Source organism: Oryzias latipes, chromosome 18 (assembly GCF_002234675.1).
Source record: "Oryzias latipes chromosome 18, ASM223467v1".
Lineage (NCBI taxonomy): Eukaryota > Metazoa > Chordata > Actinopteri > Beloniformes > Adrianichthyidae > Oryzias > Oryzias latipes.
The window spans coordinates 827122-834051 of NC_019876.2; positions in this window are offsets into that span (position 1 = coordinate 827122).

Consider the following 6930-nt stretch of genomic DNA (forward strand, 5'->3'; position numbering starts at 1 on the left):
GAAGGAGTGGTTCCACATCAGCTCCCAGTAGCAGATGTGGTGGATCTGCTTCCACTCCTGCTGGCTGCTGATGCTCTCCTCATAGCGAGCTCGCGCCTGGAAGACACGCCACAGCGCCAAGCGGGGGGCGGGAAGGAGAAGAGTGAGCAAAGGGCGCTCAGTCAGAGCAAGAACACATGAGAACCAGAGATTTCTACTGGTGGAAAGATGGAAACTTTAAATGAATGAACATCAAAGAAATGTTTATTTGAATCTAGATTCTGAAAAAGATGAGAAGAGAAGAATGCTGGGATGGGGGGGGTCAGATTTAAGGGAGGGGGTCAGACTTCCACTGAAGTTGTGTAACTGTCCAAACCTTTTCCAGATTTCCTCTCAGTGAAGTAATCCGAGCCGAGTAGAACAGAATAATGGATCCCTGAGGAGAAACATTCAGAATCAAATCAATGATGAGAGCCGAGCTGAACGGGTTCGATACCCGTCTTCATCATCAGAGCATCAACGCATCATCTCTGAATCTCTTCAACCATTCAAGCATTTAATGTCATTGCAGCTAAATCTGGCATATATAAACATATATATATATATATACACATACATATGCAACACTTCAGGGAACTTTACACAAAGTCATAAAGATTTCACATAAATAACAGTTCCAGAAAAGCAGCTCATTTGCCAATTTTCTCTGCAGCTTTTTGCTGTTTTTCAAACAAAGCCACTTTTCTTCATGTTCAAATCTGTTGGAATTCTATTAATGGCATAAATAACCAAAGAGTTACAGTCACTCTGAGAGCACATTCATTATTTTGCGTTCACCGTCTTTAGAGAAAGTTCAGCAGAAATAGATCCAGAGGACTTTAATCTGGACTTCTGAGGACTTTCAGCAGGAAACCGACTCTGTAAACCGTAATTCTACGTCACCAAACGTGATCAGCATGTCCAATCCCCGTCCTCCACCCATCTTTGGACGTAAAACTCACTGCTGTCCAATAATTATTATTATTTTTAATTATAATTAGTTTTATCGTCTCCATGCAAATAATAAATCGATCATAAAGTTCAGGAGGGGAAAGATCAGATTCTCCTTCATGGAATGCAGCGAAAAGACAGTACAGAGAAGTTGGATGGCTTCTATTCCACTGCTGACTCTGGCCGCATGTGGGGGGGCCTGCAGCACATCACGGACTACAGAAGCAGCACCATCAGTGCTGCAGACAGCCTGCCCGACGAGCTCAATGCATTCTACACCCGCTTTGAGACGTCCACCCCCCACACGGAGGAACCAATACACTCTTGGACCAGTACACCCCCCTCACCCCCACCAGTCGTCTCATCAGCCCAGGTAAACAAAGCCCTGAGGAGGATCAACACCCGCAAGGCGACAGGACCGGACAACCTCCTGGACGAGCCCTCAGAGCTGCTAACGAGCTGACAGACGTTCTCACCTCCATATTCAACCTGTCCCTCAGCCAGGGAACCGTCCCCCCCTGCTTCAAGACCACAACCATTGTTCCCCTCCCCAAGAAGAGCCCTCCCACCTGCCTGAATGACTCCAGGCCAGTAGCACTCACTCCAATCATTATGAATTGCTTTGAGAGAGTGATGCTGACCCACATTCAGAGCAGCATCCCAGACACGCTAGACCTCCTGCAGTACGCATACCGGCCCAACAGGTCCACCTCAGATGCCATCGCTGCAGCACTGCACACCTCCCTCTCACACCTGGAGAATAAAGACTCCTACATCAGGATGATCTTTATTGACTACAGTTCTGCTTTCAACACGGTCGTTCCCCACAAACTCACCCACAAACTGTTCTCCCTTGGAATACACCCCATCATCTGTGACTGGCTCCTGGACTTTCTGACTGGCAGGCGTCAGTCTGTCAGAATAGGGAACAGGACTTCAGCCAGCATCATCTCTAACATTGGCACACCCCAGGGCTGTGTTCTCAGCCCCATCCTCTACACCCTGTTCACCCACGACTGTGTGGCCTCTCATAAGGACAACATCATCCTGGAGTTCGCTGACGACACCGCTGTGATAGGACGCATCAATGGTGGACCTACAGGAGGGAAGGGCCTGTCTGGTGACATGGTGTGAGGACAACAACCTCACCCTCAACACAGACAAGACAAAGGAGATGATAGTGGACATGAGGAAGGAGAGGAGGAACCCTCATCAGCAGCTTCTTATCCAGGGTCTGGAAGTGGAGAGAGTGAGCCGCTTCAGATATCTGGGGGTCCACCTCAGCCAGGACCTCACCTGGACACTAAACACGTCACAGCTGGTGAAGAAAGCTCATCAGCGGCTGTAATTTCTGAGGAAGCTGAGGAGGTTCGGCATGTCCCCAAAGATCCTCAGCAACTTCTACAGCCGCATGGTTGAGTCCATCCTGACCAGCTGCATCATTGTGTGATACGGCAGCTCTACCGCTGCGGACCGCAAACGCCTGCAGAGAGTGGTGAAGACTGCGTCCAAGATCACCAGGACTCCTCTTCCCTGGCTGCAGAGCATCTACAAACGCAGGGTCTGTAGGAGAGCTGCCTCCATCGTCAAGGACCCCACCCACCCGCAACAAGGTCTGTTCACTCTCCTCCCCTCAGGACGGAGGTACAGGAGTGTGAAGTGCAGGACCACCAGACTCAGAAACTTTTTCTTCCCCTCTGCCATCAGACTCCTTAACAGCTGACAGGAGTCAGGGACAGCAAACTGCACCTTGAACACCCTTGCACATCCTCATCGTTCGCTACTGTTATTATCACTTTTTGCACATTTGCACTTTTAGAATTTGCCACTCGACATCTGTGTTTTTGTGTGTATGTTGTGTGTGAATTTTTTTCAGTTTCCTCTATACTTTTTGGCATTCGGAGCAGACAGCAAAGAAAGAATTTCAATGTGCAGGGTAACCCGTTTCTTACTGTGCATATGACAATAAACCCTTTGAATCTTGAATCTTGAATGTTGGGTTTGGATCCACCTGCTGAACACTGAGTCCCTGAACAATTGACGAGGCGTTCAAATATTTGACCTGTGGAAACATCGTGCAGCGACCTTCCAAACCTGCTGCGTCCGCTGCTCAAACTGCACCTCTGAACGCATCTAAAATTGAGTTAACATTGAAACTGGCTGCACGGATCGCATTCGTGTCAACGTCGCCTAAAACTGTAACAGAAAACTTTCAATCCATCTGTGAGTCAGATCAGTCTAAAAGTTCACAGCATCAAATCTGAAGGTCGTGTCTCACAGTGACTGCGTACATTTGTCGCACATTACACAGATGAAAACTGGTCATACGTAGAAAAGGTGAGAAACGTTGGTTTTTACGTAAAATTTTCACGTTAAAACCAGTGAAGAAGTACGAAAAAATAGGCAAAGAACACGCAAACCGACCTGAAAGCAAATCTGGCCCAAAGTTTGTGCAACAATTATGTAATTTGAATGACCCATGTGTGCCGTATACACGATATAACATGTAAACATCGGATGTTCATGTGTGAAAAGTGACTGATGCAGACTGATGTCACATGACTGATGTGACATGACATCAGTCATGTCACATCAGTCGGACATATGACTTCATTTGATGTCATGTGATGTCATATGACATCACATGACATCAAATGATGCAGGCTGATGTCACACATCATCATCAAAATCATTCTAATATAAGGCTGAGTTCTAGTGTAGTTCTGATTGTGAGAAAACATTCTCTACACACGGATACACATTCTCTACACACGGATACCAGACGTTTCTGCAACACATCTGTATCTGAACCAATTCTCTACGATGGAAAACACATGGGAAACACCTTTTTTAAACCTGATGGCCAAGCTTGCATCTGAGCTGGAAAACATGTCTTCCAAGCCACCAACCAACTCAGAACAGAGGGCCAGCCAGGCCCCCGCCCCTGAAGAGGAACCGGGTCAAACGCTGCAAAGTTACAACCCGGAAACTCTTCTCACAGGCTTGATGGAAGAAATGTCCGCCGTACGGGAAACGATCAAAGCTTTCCTGCAGGAAAAAGACGCTTTTGAAGAGGAAAGCAAGTCATCGCTGGCTGAGGATCCAAAAGAGGAGGAGATTTTGGCGACTCCCCCCCCCCCAGACCAGAAACCATGCAAAAGCTTTTGCTTTTCCCTCAAAAAGAACCAAAGTTTGTGTGCTGAGGGTCAGGAACCACAACCAAAGGCCAAGAAAAGCAACTATATGAAGGACTTGCTGCTCCGGATCAAGGTGAAGACTGAGAACAAAGAGAAGGAAAAAAAGAAGGAGCTGAAGAAGTCGGTGAAGGAAAAGAGAGAGATTCTGGAGAAAGAGGGAAAATCTCTGGACCAAGAAATTCAAAAAGTGCAAAGAATGAGGATAGAAAAAGCAGAGGAACTGGACAGACTGAGGAAAGACATTGAAAACTTCCAACTGGAGAAGAAAGAGATGTCCTTGATGAGAAAGGCGTATCTCCGCGACAAATCGTCCACCCAGAAGATGAGAGCAGCTCTGAAAAAGGAGAAAAAGGCCTTACGGCTGGAAAGACAGAACCTCTGTGCTGAAAGAAGGGCTCTGAGTGAAGAAAGGGTCACCTTACAGGCCGCCAAGCAGGAAAATGCAGAGTTACTGAAGGAGGTTCAGGAGGAGACGCAGAACTTAGAGGAGAAAACGCTCTCATTGGACACACAGCTTCTAGTTCTGCAGGACAAACAGAGAAACGTTGAGGAAAAGCGTCAAAGGATGATGAGAGAAGCAGAGACCCTGATCATCATGAGTGAAGAGCTAGAGATGAAAAGAACGGAACATCTGCTAGAAGAAGTCTCTCTGGAGAAGATGGAAGCAGCTCTGGAGAGGAAGAAAGGGGCTCTGTGGAAGAAAAAGACACCAAATCAGGACAAATATGGTCTTTTTCCATTTCTATTCCAAAAGAAAGCAGAAAATCAGCAGGAAAAGAAAAGAAACTTTGATGTGGACACCAAAGAGACAAAGCAGGACAGACGCAGTCTCTTCTCCTTTTTCTTCAAGAAAAGATCTCTGAGGAAAACTAAGAAACTAAAGAAGAACGAGGATGATGAGGATGAAGTCCAAGCAGTGAACTACCACATGAGCAGCAAGGAGAGGAAGAAGGCCTACACACGAGCAAAGACCGAGATGCAGGTCTTCAAAGAGGCTTTCCAGGTGGAGAGGAAGAACTGCTGCTTGGAAAGAAAAGCTCTGAGTGAAGACCAAAAAGCCCTGAAGGTCACATTTCAGGAAACTCTGGAGCTGAGGAACGCCGTCCAGGAAGAGAGGAAGAAGCTCCAAAAGGAGATTGAGGGCTTAGCTGCAGATGTGATGCAGCTGCAGCACAAGAGGACTGTCACGGCAGAAGAAGTCGTCCAGACCATGAGACAATCGGAGGATCTCCGAGCCAAAAGACTAGAGATGGAGATCCTGAAGACAGTCCATCTGGAGGACGTGGCCTCTATTGAGAAGATGAACACGCCGGCAAACGAGACGCCTCCCAAAAGCTCCTCCCTCAAAGCCAAATGGAGAGGCGTCTTTGGAGAAAAGAAGGGCAGAGCAGAAAGAAAGGCTGAAGTTAAGGAGGAAAAGGAACGCTGCCAGAGGGAAAAGGGTTTGGTCAAAGAGGAAACAGGAAGAAAAGGAGGAATGAAAGCAGGAAATAAAGGCAGGAAAAAGCCTCTAGAGGAGAGAAAGACTTTAACCTTCAAGAGGCTGAACAGTTCAGAAAAATGAACGTTCTTTTTGACAGTAAAAGTGTGGTGAGGACAGGATTTTGTCCTCTTAACAGCACAGAGGTGCTGATGCTCTGGTTGAACACTGGGGTTGCAGTGTTTCTTCTGAGGATTTTTTCTACCAGGACTTGTACCAGTTGTTGCCCCTGCTGGGGCGGCTGGTGCTTAACTTTGCAGCTTCAAAGCTGTGAAATGGACCCCTTACGCTGTCCTGGTGTATGTGTGTGTGTGTGTGTGGGGGGGGGGGGGCACTGTGGCAATGTTCCTGTTTCAGAAGTTACTTTAGTTACTATTCATTATGTGTGGGGTCATAGGTCATATGTTGGGTTTTCATTGTAATGTTATATTGTGTCCTTTTGTTTTAAATGATAAAGCGCTTCAAGTTGCAGAAAGCATGAGAAACGCTTTGTTCTAAATAAAGTTTGATTTGATTTGTTATAAAAAAAAATCAGAAAATAAGCACAAAAAAACACGGGTTTTCTCCAGGCGCTCTGGTTTCCCCTATTACCAAAAAAAAAGTAAAATTAAAAGATTTATAAATAAGACTCAAAGAAGGTCATATGTGTTAACTAATGGAGGTGAGTGGGAAGGGGGGTTGGGTTTTCTTTGTAATGTTGTAATATTGTGTGTTTTTTGTTTTAAATGTTAAAGCGCTTCAAGTTGCAGAAAGCATGACAAACGCTGTGTTATAAATAAAGTTTGATTTAATATTTAAAAAAAATTCAGAAAATAAGCACACAAAAAAACACGGGTTTTCTCCAGGCGCTCTGGTTTCCCCCATTACTAAAAAAAAAAGTAAAATTAAAAGAATAAATAAGACTCAAAGGAAGAGAATAGATGATAAAACTAAGGTCAGATGATAAAATGTTAGATTATAAAAAGGAAGCATGTGTTCATGCTTGGGGTTTTCTCCTGGTGCTCTGGTTTCCCCCAAAACAAAAAACATATAAAAATTAAAAAAAAAAAAAAGTAACTCCGCCTAAAGTGTCTCTTAATAAGCACTTTGGCCGGTCCCAAGCCCGGAAAAAGGAGGAGGGTCCAAATTGGTAAATGTGAGGAAACTGGAGATTCTAAACAGGACTGTGAAATAGGTAAATTAGGTTTGTTCCCCTTCAGCTTCCTGCACACAGAAATAAATGAATTATGACTCAGAGACAGCTACTTATCTCTTGTGGAGGTTTTACTTCGTACAAACACGAAG